Source organism: Mobula hypostoma, chromosome 11 (assembly GCF_963921235.1).
Source record: "Mobula hypostoma chromosome 11, sMobHyp1.1, whole genome shotgun sequence".
NCBI lineage: Eukaryota > Metazoa > Chordata > Chondrichthyes > Myliobatiformes > Myliobatidae > Mobula > Mobula hypostoma.
In genome coordinates this window covers 72,450,171-72,463,844 of record NC_086107.1, presented here as the reverse complement: position 1 = coordinate 72,463,844, position 13,674 = coordinate 72,450,171, and the positions used below count along the sequence as shown (strand labels likewise).

Here is a 13,674-nt window from a genome sequence, read left to right as displayed (position 1 = left end):
CAGAGTTAAGGAGGATTTTTTTTAGCCAGAGTAGTGAATCTGTGGAAGGGTCTGCCACAGACTCTGGAGAAGGCTAAGTCCGTGGGTATACTGAAGTTGATCATTTCCTGATCGGTCAGGGCAAAGGATATGGTGAGAAGGCAGGTGTATGGGGTTGAGTGGAACCTGGAATCAGCTATGTTGGAATGGTGGAGCAGACCTAATGCTGAATGACCTAATTCTGCTCCTATGTCTTATGATCTGAGCATCACTAAGGACCCCACATATAAATACAGCAGTACCATATTGAAATAATGGGCTGCTTTCAGACTACCTACCAATTGGTAAGAGTAGATCTTTCACTTAGAAGTGTTAAAATACGTATTTAGCATAACATAAATAAATTCACTTCCCTACGATCTGATTGTTTGGATTTTTTGACATATAACTGCTCATATTGCTTTTAGAATGCCCTAATCTTTGGATCTCTATGGATTTTGTAAACATGATTCATTGAAAGGTCTTATTGACAGATCTGGTCCAAAAGAATATCATCTACTATATGCCTCCAGGTAGCGCAAGGGAATCTGCTGCCGAGGCTAGGAAGGAATTTCAAACTCAGAAAACCAAACACTGAGTAATTGCTACCTAAGATGGATGATTTTTCACATGCACCAAATAGTTCCATCTCCTTCAAAAGGAAAGATAACTCAGCAATTTGTACAAAGTTTTCTTTCTTCTGCAAGCAACAATCTGCTGGAGGAACTCAGTGGGTCAAATAGCATCTGTGGGATGAAAGGGAACAGCTGCAGTTTTGTGTCAAAACCCTGCATTAAGACTGAGCATGAAGAGGTGATATGACCAGTATAAAGAGGGCAAGAAGAGTGGTGAAACAAGTCCAAAGAGATTGGTGGACTGAGGATGCATATAAGATAACAAGACAGGTTGTGCTAGTGAGGGGAGAAGTAGGGAGACAATGGTAGGTGCAGTCAGACATTGACAGGGGGGAAAGAAAGATATATATGAAGAGGCAAATGGAGCATGGAGGGGAAGGGAAGTGTGAAAGTTGGAAAAAGCTGGCTTGAGACGGATGAGCAAGAGCCGAAAGGGCTACCAGTACTGGACTTCAATACATAAAGGAGGCTAGAATGGGACCATTAGAAGAGAACTAAATGGCAGTTGGAACCAGAAATAAAAGGGAGTGAGGGGGAGGGTCCATTTGTGGGGGAACAAAGATTAACTGTCTTTGTATGGTGGGTGCATGAAACCAGGGACAACGGAGGAGGATGAGGAAGACAAAGAATGATGGGGGCTGGGAGTGGTGCACCTGAGGTAGCGGGGACCAAAAAAAAGGGGGCACCAGAAGCTGAATGTAAGGAGAGGGGTGGGGAAGGGAGGGGGGAACATCCTACTGGAGAGGAAGGTGACTTAAAATTGTAAAACTCAATGTTTGTTCCCCCCCATTTGCGTTAGGCCTCAACCTGGTAGTAAAGAAGGCTAAGGATGGCCAGGTCATTGTGGGAATGAAAAAGGGAAAGGGGATTGAAATGACATGCAACTGGAAGCTCAGGATGGCTGTTGCAAATAAGCTTAAGTATTCTGTGAAATGGTTATTCAGCCTGCAGCTGGTCTTGTCGATTATAGAGCAGCAGTCCCCAACCACAAAGCAAGGAAACGATACGAGTCAGCGGCACCTTTCCTCATTCCCTGTCACGCACTGTTGAACTTGAACATAGGGCTGCCAACTGTCCCGTATTTGCCGGGACATCCCGTATATTGGTCTAAATTGGTTTGTCTCATACAGGACCGCCTTGTCCTGTATTTCTGCCGCTAAGGTACAGCGTTCCTATGAAACCTTTCATGCTGAAATGGCATAAAGCGAAGAAGCAATTACCATTAATTTATATGGGAAAAATTTTTGAGCGTTCCCAGACCCAAAAAATAACCTACCAAATCATACCAAATAACACATAAAACCTAAAATAACACTAACGTATAGTAAAAGCAGGAATGATATGATAAATACACAGCCTATACAAAGTAGAAGTAATGTATGTACAGCGTAGTTGGGAAGATTAAGCCAAAACTGATTCGTGGAAAAAAAAATTGGCATGTACACACATGCGCATACAGGTGCTCGTGCAAGGCTTCATGGTCATGGTAGTCTTTCTCGGGGTAAACACAAGTGTCCCGTCAACATACACAAAAAATGCTGGTGAACGCAGCAGGCCAGGCAGCATCTATATGAAGAGGTACAGTTGACGTTTCGGGCCGGGACCCTTCGTCAGGATTTGACTGCTACTTTTGTCCCTTATTTGGGAGTGAGAAAGTTGGCAACCCGTAACTGTAAAAGACATGTTGAGGTGAGTTTAACCCTACTAGAACACATCCCCCCCCCCCCCCCGGGTCAGCCGGTCCACGGTGCAAAAAAGGTTGGGGACCCCTCTAATAGAGGAAGCCAAATGAGATTATCAAACACTGTAGATGTGATTGGAGGAGGTACACCTGCATCTCTGCCTCACCTGAAAGATGGTGTAAAGGAGGAGATGCAAAGACAATAGTTAAACCTACTATGTTTACAGGTGAAAGTACCAGAGCTCAGGGAAGGATGGTTGGGGAGAGATCACAAATCAGAGTCAGAGGTAATCACCTCTGCCGAAAGCTGAATGAGGAGAGGAAGAAAAATAAAACGTGGCTGGTGGTTGGATCTTGTTGCATCTGGCAGAAAATGTTGAAGGATGTAGAGGCTCATAGTATGAAAAGTAAGGATTAGAGGAACTCCATCTCTGTTCTGTCTAGAGAGGTGGGGTGAGAGCAAAAGTTCAAGAAAAGGGCGTAGAGATGCAAAAACAGGCTCCATCAACCACAATTGTAGAGAAATTATGTTTCCTAAAAAAATTAGGACATTTCAGATGTCCTTAGAAGGAAGACCTCATCTTTGGAGCAAATGCAGCAAAGACAAACTGAGAAAAAGGAACCACAACCTTACAAGACAGCAAGGGAAGAGGTGTGTTTTAAGTAGTTTTGAGGGTCGGTGGGTTTATAGCAGTGGTCCCCAATCACTGGGCCACAAAGCATGTGTTACTGGGCCGCGAGAAAACGATATGATTTGGCGATATGAGTCAGCTGCACCTTTCCTCATTCTCTGTCACGCACTGTTGAACTTGAACAGCCACCCCCCCCACCCCCCGTCAGCCAGACCGCAAGAATATTGTCAATATTAAACCGGTCCATGGTGCAAAAAATGGTTGGGGACCCTTGGTTTATAGTATCAGTGATAACTTGTCTCCTAAGATCGAGACAGAAAGAGCTAGAAAAAGGAGAGTTTGGAAATGGTCCATGTGAATTTGAGAGCAGGGTGTGGAAGTTGTAAAGATGCCATTCCTTTCTCCACTCTGTTTCTCTGTGTTACCACTCTCCTTCCCCTCTTTATACTGACCAACACACCTCTCTACTCTCAGTTCTGATGCAAGGTTTCAGCCAAAATATTGAGACCTGTTTTCCTCTCACAGATACTGCTCAACCCGCTGTGTTCCTGCTGCAGATTGTTTGTTGCTCCAGATTCCAGCATCTGTAGTGTCTTTAGTCTCTATTACATTTTCTTAGCCTTTTAAGATCAAAGACGACTTAATTCCACCCTGGTATCAGTTCTGATATAGCTAATAAGGCCAATGTGCAGACTGTAGACTATTCCACAGATGAGGCAAGGATATGGGTAATATGTAAAGCTTGCTCCCTTATATGCTTACGCAGAGTTTCTATATGCATAACTCTGATATTTTCCCTTTAGATCTTTCTCCTATCACAAATCTATGCCCTCCAGCTTTAAACTCCCTTCCTTTAAGAAAAAGATTGTGACCATCTACCTTATCCACAACTCTCATGATTTTATAAACCTTGATAAAGTCATCCTTAGTTAGCTATCTAACATCCTAGCCAATCAAGTTTCTTCTTATAATTTAAACCCTCCAGTAATGCCCCTGCGAATCTCTTCTTCCCTTTCAAGTTTAATGACTTCCTTCCTATAGCTGAGTAACCACAAACGGACATAATACTCCCCAGGTGGCCTCACCAACAACTTTACAGTTGCAACATAACATCTCAACTACTGTACTCAAGGCCCTGACCTTGAAGGCAAACATGCCAAATATTTTCTTCACTACCTTGATTACGTGCATCACTGCTTTCAGAGAACTATGTAACAGTATCCCCAGGACTCTGTTGTACAGCACTCTCCAGAGCCGAACCATTTACTGTGCAAATTCTGCCCTTGTTTAACTTACCAAAATGCAACATAAAGCATTTGTCAGAGTCCCATCTGCCATCTCTTGGCCCCTTCCTCAGTTGATCTAGATCTAATTTTAGATGACCTTCATCAACATCCACTATATCACCAACTATGGTGTCACCTGCATGTATTTTAACTACATGAACAATATTGCCATTCAAATTCTTAATATAGATGACAAACAACAACGAACCCTGCACCAATCCCTAGTACACTGTTGGTCATGGGCATCCAATCTAAATAACCTTCTATTAGCATCCTTAGTCTCCCTCCACCAAGCCAAGTTTGCATCCAAATTGTTAGCTCATTGTGGCTCCCATGTGATCTAATGTTACAGACTAGCTGACCCTGCAGTACCTTGTCAAAGGCCTTGCTAAAGGTCTAGGTGGACAGTGCACATCACACTGCCCTTGTCAACCTTTTTATTAACTTGTCAGAAATATCAAATGTGTGACACATAATTATCCAAGCACACAGCCATATTATCTCTAGTTAGTCCTTGCCTGTCCAAATGCTAGTGGATCCAGTCCTCCAGAGTCACCCCCGACAATATATCTACCACTGATGTTAGGCTAATGGCTTGTCCTTGCAGCTTTTCTTAAATAAAGGTACACCGTTAACTATTCTTTATGGCTGAATAAACACAATTCGTATTGTAGTTCAGGAATTAGCATTTTGGCCATTGACAGAAGGTAACTGAGGAATACCCTGTCAAAGATTTTCCCTAGGGCAGACAACAGAGAGACTTCTCTGCAGTTATCACAGTAGAACGTCTTTCTTGAAGATGGAAACAATTAACTCTAAGATCTCCTGGAATATCCCCTTCCTTCGGTGAGGGTAGTGACATTGTGGACTTGTAACTCAAGCTCTTCATCACTAAGATTTTGGATTTCAATGGGGATCTGTAAGCTACAGGGGTTTTCTCCCCCCCCCCCACCCCCCCATCAGGATATGGCATTCTTTACTATTTTTTATTCAGAAGTGAAGGCAGAATTGGGGGGATGGCTGCTTTGGGATGAAATTAAGTATGCATCTTTCAAGGATGCAGTCATGATTAAGGAACTCTTAAATGTTCCAACAGGTTTATTGTTTCTTAATCCTTGAGATTCCCAAATTCCTGACTCTAAATGGGGTGGGATCATGGATAGCTTTTATGGTACTAAAGAACGTCAATGATTTAACTGTCAGCAATTTGCTGAGCCTTGTGTGCTGTACTGATTCATCACCTGTTCTTTAAATACTGCGTTTTCTGCTACAGCTCTGCATTCAGGTGTCTATATGTTTGATGTAAGATGTTGAACTGGAAGCTTTATCCAAGAGGGAAAACAGCTTTACAACTTCATATCTACCATAGTGGACAGACCTTTTGATTGGTTCTCATCTAATTCCTTCACCTCCATTCTCACTCTCTTTCCTCCTGGATAGCGCAACAACATAATTTCTTGTTCTCACCTTTCATTCCATCAAACACCACACTGAATGGATCACTCTTTGCAATTTCCACCACATATTTCCCATTCCTCAGCACTCAAAGCAACCACTTGCTGCTCCACTATTCTATCCTCACTAATCAATACCCATTTTATGGGACCTACCACTGAACCACCTGTATTCAGTTTGCAAGAGTGATAATGTGGACTGCCACTTCAACACTCTATCCCAATCCCACTATATCCTACTGGCCTCGTGCATTATTACCATGAGGCTCAACATAAATTTGAGCAACATCTTCTCTCTGGTTCTGGGCATGCTGCACCCTCCTTGACGCAATACTGAGTTCTCCAATTTCTAATGCTTCTTTTTCCTTGATAAGATTCCCAAATTCCTGGCTCTAAATGGGGTGGGGCCTTCAGTGATTCAGGTACCAAGCTCTTTCTACTTGTATCAGAATGGGCCACTTTTGCCAGTCATCTATGACGGTGGCTCAGGTTTTCTCTCTCCATTATGTCATTTGACCCAGGAAGTCTTTACTAGCTCCATGCAAAAGTAATCTAATGAGACCTAGTCTCCTCCTCCTTTCCACAGCTTTTTTTTAAAAAAGGGTTCCATTTTGCATATCACAGTTGAATCAAACTTCACATCCCCTGCATTTTGGCAATGAATTTCAGATTCACACTACTTATATCATGACATAACCTTTCATAAAGTGTGGTGTTCAACAAAGATACCAGTTCTGGCTCTGCCTGGGCGCAGAATTTTTGAGGTAGATTTCTCAAGAAAATCTTGGATTATGATTATGTACAGTCCAACGGTCCCCAACCACATGCAAAGCATGTGCTACCGGGCCACAAGGAAACCTTTCCTCATTCTCTGTCATGCCCACTGTTGAGCCATTATGCATGCGAGGTCATTACCCGCGCGTCATCCATGTCAGCTCCTCGAGCTTGCAAATGACGACGGGCTGGAAAGTATGTTTGACATAACATCTCTGCCAGCATTCCAGATCAAAGTCAAGGCTAAATGTCCTGAGATAGCCACAAAAGCACTGAAAACGTTGCTTCCATTTCCAACATATCTCTGCAATGAATGCAACGAAAACTAAACTACGGAATAGACTGGGCATAAGGAACCCCCTTCGAGTATCGCTGTCTCCCATCACCCCTCGATAGGACCATCTTGTTGCAGGAAAACAAGTATTCAGCCCAGGGCTCCCATTGATTCAGCGATATTGGTGCGTTGCAATAATTTTATATGTTCATACGGGGAAAATATGTGCTGTGTGTTTAATATCCAAACGTTACTTAAAATGTTATGATGCTATTGACTTATAAGTGACTTATATAACCATATAACAATTACAGCACGGAAACAGGCCATCTCGGCTCTTGTCCGTGCCGAACACTTACTCTCACCTAGTCCCACCGACCTGCACTCAGCCCATAACCCTCCATTCCTTTCCTGTCCATTTACCTATCCAATTTTTCTTTAAATGGTAATATCAAACCTGCCTCTACCACTTCTACTGGAAGTTCGTTCAACACTTACTTCAAGCTCCCCGATAATTCACTTATCACTATATTAATGTGAGGAAAATATGCGCTGTGTGTTTAATATTAAATTCATTTGATAAACCCTTTTAGAAACGAAATTGAGTGCATTAGCCACTTATCACCTATATTCCGGTCGTGATTAACACCCCCACCTCCCGAACAGAATCGCTAAAAACGTTTTGTAAGAAAAAATCGGCACGTACACGCATGTGCACTGATGCCCGCGCAAGGCTTCATGGTCATTGTAGTCTTTCTTGGGGTAAACACAACGTATTTGACTGCTACTCTTGTCCATTGGCAACCCTACCTCCCCCCGGTCAGCCAGTCCGCAAGAATATTTTCAATATTAAACCGATCCGCAGTGCAAAAAAGGCTGGGGACCCCTGATGTACATAATTCTTGGTGAAGTTGAAAGCCTTTCTAACAAATGATACAGGAATTCTGATTGGGGCTTGTGTATGAATAACTTCAAGGCTGCACACTCAAAACATACTTGTGTATATATTCACCAGGATCAAGAGCACAGGGGGCCAAGTGAAAAACAACATGATCCTTGTAGAACACTATGTATTATAATACAGAGTGTTAGATATGTTTTGTCTTACATATCCTTCATAACTTCACCAGCAAGATGGTTCATACTTTCTAAGGCCCTACAGCAGAAGGAAGAGGAATGGAGGTTGTAGGGTAGGAAGAGGAGGGATAGGCTGAATAGGAACGACTGTATCAGGTGATTTCAGTATTCAACCATATATCATCTGTGCCCTATGTGCAGTCCTGGAATCCTCGGTATATACAGGACATTTCCCCTGCACTTCATCTTATCCATTAAGATGCTGAAGTCAAATTTTGAGAAGTAAGGGCACACTTAATTCTCCTGCATAGCCTCATTTTTAGCCACGAGGACTAAAAATAGACTTCAAGCAGTATTGTGGATATTTGGAAAATGCCCTATAAGGTCTAGGGGCTGTCAGATAGTGTAGTTATGGGCTGACAGAGTTCTGAGCTGCTTTGGTTGGGGCCTGTATATGAACAACTTCCAAGTAATGGCGTGCACTCAAAAGACCTTGGTAAGTAGGATTAAGGTGAATCCTAAGGAACTCTATACATACATCAAGAGTAAAAGGATAACTAGGGAGAGGGTAGGACCACTTAAGGATGATATATGGGGTCCCATTTGCCTGGATACAGAGAATGTGGATCAGGTACTTAATGAGTACCTTGCTTCAGTATTTACCAAGGAAGAGGACATGGCAGACCAGGAGATCAGTGCTGATTATATAAACACTGTAAGAGCGTTTAGAGGTCAAAGAGGAGGAAGTGTTGGGCCACCTAAGGAGTATTAAGACCATAAGACATAGGAGCAGAATTAGGCCATCTGGCCCATTGAGTCTGCTCCTTCAATCATGACTGATCATTTTTTTAAAATCTCCTCCTCAACTCCAGTTCCCAGCCTTCTCCCCGTAACCTTTGATGCCATGTCCAATCAAGAACCTATCAATCTCTGCCTTAAATACACCCAATGACCTGGCCTCCACAGCTGCACATGGCAACAAATTCACCACCCTTTGGCTAAAGAAATTTCTCCACACCTCTGTTTTGAAAGGGCGCCCCTCTATCCTGAGGCTGTGCCCTCTCGTCCAAGACTCTCCCACCATGGGAAATATCCTTTCCACATTTACACTGTCTAGGCCTTTCAATATTTGAAAGGTCTCAATGAGATCCCCCCTCATCCTTCTGAATTCCAGTGTGTACAGACCCAGAGCCATCAAACCTTCCTCATATGATAATCCTTTCATTCCTGGAATCATCCTTGTGAACCTCCTCTGGACCCTCTCCAATGCCAGCACATCTTTTCTAAGATGAGGGGCCCAAAACTGTTCACAATATTGAAGGCAAGGCCTCAGCAATGCCTTATAAAGCCTCAGCATCACATCCTTGCTTTTGTATTTTAGACCTCTTGAAATGAATGCCAATATTGTATTTGCCTTCCTCACCACCACCTCAACCTGCAAGTACAAGGACTCACAAGTCCCTCTGCATCTCAGATTCCTGGATTTTCTCCCCGTTTAGAAAATAGTCTGCACATTTATTTCTACTACCAAAGTGCATGACCATGCATTTTCTAACATTGTATTTCATTTGCCACTTTGTCTATTCTCCTAACCTGACCAAGTCCTTCTGCATCCTCTTTCCTCAACACTACCTGCCCCTCCACTAATCTTCATATCATCTACAAATTTGGCCACAAAGCCATCTATTCCATCATCTAAATTATTTATATACAGCATAAAAAGAAGTGGTCCCAACACCAACCACTGCAAAACACCACTGGTCACTGGCGGCCAACCAGAAAGAAGCCTTTTATTCTCACTGGCTGCCTCCTATCAATCAGCCAATGTTCTGACCCTGTTAGTAACTTTCCTGTAATACCATGGGCTCTTAACTTGGTAAGCAGCCTCATATGTGGCACCTTGTCAAAGGCCTTCTGAAAGTCCAAATATACAACATCCATTGCATCCCCTTTATCTATCCTACTTGTAATCTCCTCAAAGAATTCCAACAGGTTCGTCAGGCAGGATTTACCTGAAGGAAACCATGCTGACTTTGTACCACCTTGTCCTGTGTCACCAAGTACTCCATAACCTCATCCTTAACAATTGATTCCAACATCTTCCCAACCACTGAGTTCAGGCTGAATGGTCTATAGTTTCCTTTCTGTGCCTTCCTCCTTTCTTAAAGACTGGAGTGACATTTGCAATTTTCCAGTCCTCTGGCACCATGCCAGAGTCCAGTGATTTTTTTTTTGAAAAATCATTTCTAATGCCACCACAATCTCTAACTCTACCTCTTTCAGAACCCTCGGATGCAGTTCCTCTGGTCCAAGTGACTTATGTACCTTTAAGTCTTTCAACTTTTTGAGCACCTTCTCTCTTGTAACAGTAACTACATCTACTTCTCTTCCTTTACACACTACAACACTAGGCATACTGCTAGTGTCTTCCACAGTGAAGACTGACGCAAAATACTAATTTAGTTCATCAGTCATGTCCTTGTCCCCCATTAGTATTTCTCCTGCCTTATTTTCTAGCGGTCCCTATATCCACCCTCATTTCTCTTTTTATTTTTAATATACTTAAAAACTTTTACTATCCACTTAGATATTACTTGCTAGCTTGCTTTCATATTTCATCTTTTCCCTTCTAATGATTTTTTTAGTTGCTCTCTAGGTTTTTAAAAACTTCCCAATCCTCTTTTTCCCACTAATTTTTGCTTTATTACATGTCCTTTCTTTTGCTTTCACAATAGCTCTGACTTCCCTGGTCAGCCACGGTTCTACTAGTTTACCATTTGAGTCCATTTTCATTTTTGGAATACACATGTCCTGCACCTTCCTTACTTTTTTCCCAGAAACGCATGACATTGCTGCTCTGCTGACATCCTTGCCAACAGCTCCTTCTAATTTACTTTGGCCAACTTCTCTCTCATACCATTGTAATTTCCCTTACTCCACTAAAACATTGCTACATCAGACTTTACTTTCACCCTATCAGATCTTAAGTTGAACACAATCATATTGTGATCACTGGTTCCTAAGGGTTCTTTTACCTTAAGCTCCCTAATCACCTCCGATTCATTACGTAACACCCAATCCAGTATAGCTGATCCCCTAGCAAGCTCAACAACAAACTGCTCCAAAAAGCCATCTCTTAGGCATTCCCAATAGACCTGCATATTAAAATCTCCCATGACTACCATAACATTGCCCTCTTGACTCGCCTTTTCTATTTCCTGTTGTAACCTGTGGTCCACCTCCCAGCCACTGTTGGGAGGCCTGTATATAACTGCCATCAACGTCCTTTTACACTTGCAGTTTCTTAACTCAACCCACAAGGATTCAACATCTTCCAATCCTATGTCACATCTATGTCAAATCCTATGGAGGGATTTGACGCCATTCTTTACCAGTACAACCACACCACCCCCTCTGCCTACCTTCTTATCCCTCCAATATAACATGTAACCTTGAACGTTCAGGTCCCAACTACAACCATCCTTCAGCCACGGTTCAGTAATGGCCACACATCATATCTGCCAATCTGTAATATTGCAAGAAGATCATCCACCTTGCTTTTTCTACTACACGCATTAGATACAATATACCTTGACTACCGTATTTGCTAACCTTTCTGATTATGCATCCCTAATGATTCGATACTCAGCCTGTTGGCTGCAACGAAGTCCCAACACCTGCCTGCCCTTCCTGACAATCTGACTGCATGCTATCTTTACTTTCTTACTATCTATCCTATCCTGAGTCCCTTCACTCCATTTCCCACCCCCTGCCAAGTTAGTTTATTCCCTCCCCAGCAGCTTGAACAAACCTGCCCGTGAGAATATTGGTCGCCCTCGGGTTCAGATGCAATCTGTCATTTTTGAATAGGTCATACCTCCCCCAGAAGAGATCTCAATTATCCAAGAACCTGAAGCCCTGCCCCCACACCAACTTCTCAGCCACACATTTATCTGCCAGATCATCCTGTTTCTACCCTCACTGGTGCGTGGCACAGGCAGCAATCCAGAAATTACTACCCGGGAGGTCCTGCTTCTCAGCTTTCTACCTAGAGCTCTAAAGTCTCTTTTCAGGACCTCATTGCTTTTCCTTCCTATGTCATTGATCCCTGACCCTGGCATCTGGGAGGCAACATATTATCCAGGTGTCCCATTCATGTCTACAGAATCTCCTGTATGTTCCCCTCACTATGGAGTCTCCTATCACTACACTCCCTTCTTCTCTCTCCTTCCCTTCTGCACCATGGACCCATGCTCAGCGCATGTAAACCGGCACCCATTGCATTTTTTCGGGAGGTCACCCCGACAAAAGTAACCAAAGCGGTATACTTGTTTTTGAGGGGAATGGTCACAGGGGTGTTCTACTCTAATTGCCTATTTCTATTTCTCCTGACAGTCACCCAGCTACTCACCCCCTGCAACTTTGGGGTGACTACCTTCTTGTAACCTTGATCAATTATATCCTCACTCTCCCGTACAAACTGAAGGTCATCCAGTTGCTGCTCCAGGTCCCCAACACAGTCTTCAAGAAGCTGCAGCCAGATGCACTTCACGCAGATTAGTTCCCCGGGAGACTCTGGTTCTCCAAGTTCTCCAACATCCAGCATGAAGAGCACACCACAGTCATTTAAATGTTACAGTAAAAGAGGGGGAAAAAACACAATAAGGAAACCTTAACAGATGCTTTACACAGAGCCGACACCTCTTTTGAGCCAAAGCCTGTCGCTTCTACTCTCGCCACTGGCCTACTCCCAACAATGGCCACTCCGCTTATCCCTTCTGTACTTTTATTTGGTTTGTAGAGCTCGGTTAACGCCGCTGATAGGCCAAGTATTAAGGTGGATAAGTCCCCAGGGCCTGATGGAATTTACCCCAAATTATTGAAGGAGGCAAGAGAGGAGATTGCTGAACCCTTGACCAGTATCTTTGTGTCCTCTGTAGTCACAGGCAAACTCAAATGACTGGCGAGTGGCTAATGTACCCCTATTTAAGAAGGGAATAAGGAAAAATCTTGGGAAAAATTCTTAGTATAGAATATATGAGCATTTGGAAACCCATTACCAATTTAGGGAAAGCTAACGTGGCTATGTTTATGGCAGGTTGTGCCTTACCAACTTGACTGAATTTTTTGACAAGGTGACAAATGACATTGGTGAGGGTAGAGTAGTGGATGTTGTCCACATGATTTCAGTAAGGCATTTGATGAAGTCCCTTTTGGGAGGCTAATCCAGAAGATTAAGCATGGGGTCCGCAGCGAATTGGCTGTTTAGATTCAGAACTGGCTTGCACATAGAAGACAGAGGGTAGTGGTTGAAGGAACTTACTTGAGCTGGAGGTCTGAAATTAGTGGACTTCCGCAGGGATCTATCTGTGCTGCGGCCTTTGCTGTTTGTAATGTATCTAAATGACCTGGATGAAAATGTAGAAGGGTGGGTTAGTACGTTTTCGGATGATACCAAAATGGTGGAGTTATGTCATATCCTGATAGAGGTTTATAAGATTATGAGAGGCATAGACAGAGTGGACAGAGAGCATCTATCTCCCAGGGTTGAAATATCTAATACCAAAGGGCATGCATGGAGGGTGAGAAGAGAAAGGTTCAAGTGGGATGGGAGGGGTAAGATTTTTTTTACTCAGAGTCGTGGATGCCTACAATACGCTGCCTGGTTTGGTGGTTGAAGCAAATACGGAGAGACGCTTGGATAGACACATGGATGTAAGGAAGATGAAGGGAAATGGACGTGGTGTAGGTAGGCGGGATTAATGTTTGGGTGTTTTTGATTTGCTTTTTAGCTGGTTCAGCACAACATTATGGGCCAAATAGCCTGTTCCTATCCTCTACGT

The 13,674-nt window shown here is 43.2% G+C and overlaps 1 protein-coding gene across 1 annotated transcript in view; it reads right to left on the bottom strand.

The window, feature by feature from the left end:
• Positions 1–13,674, bottom strand: part of LOC134354321 (astacin-like metalloendopeptidase) — a 108,505-nt gene that overhangs the window by 26,833 nt on the left and 67,998 nt on the right. The window lies entirely within an intron of this gene.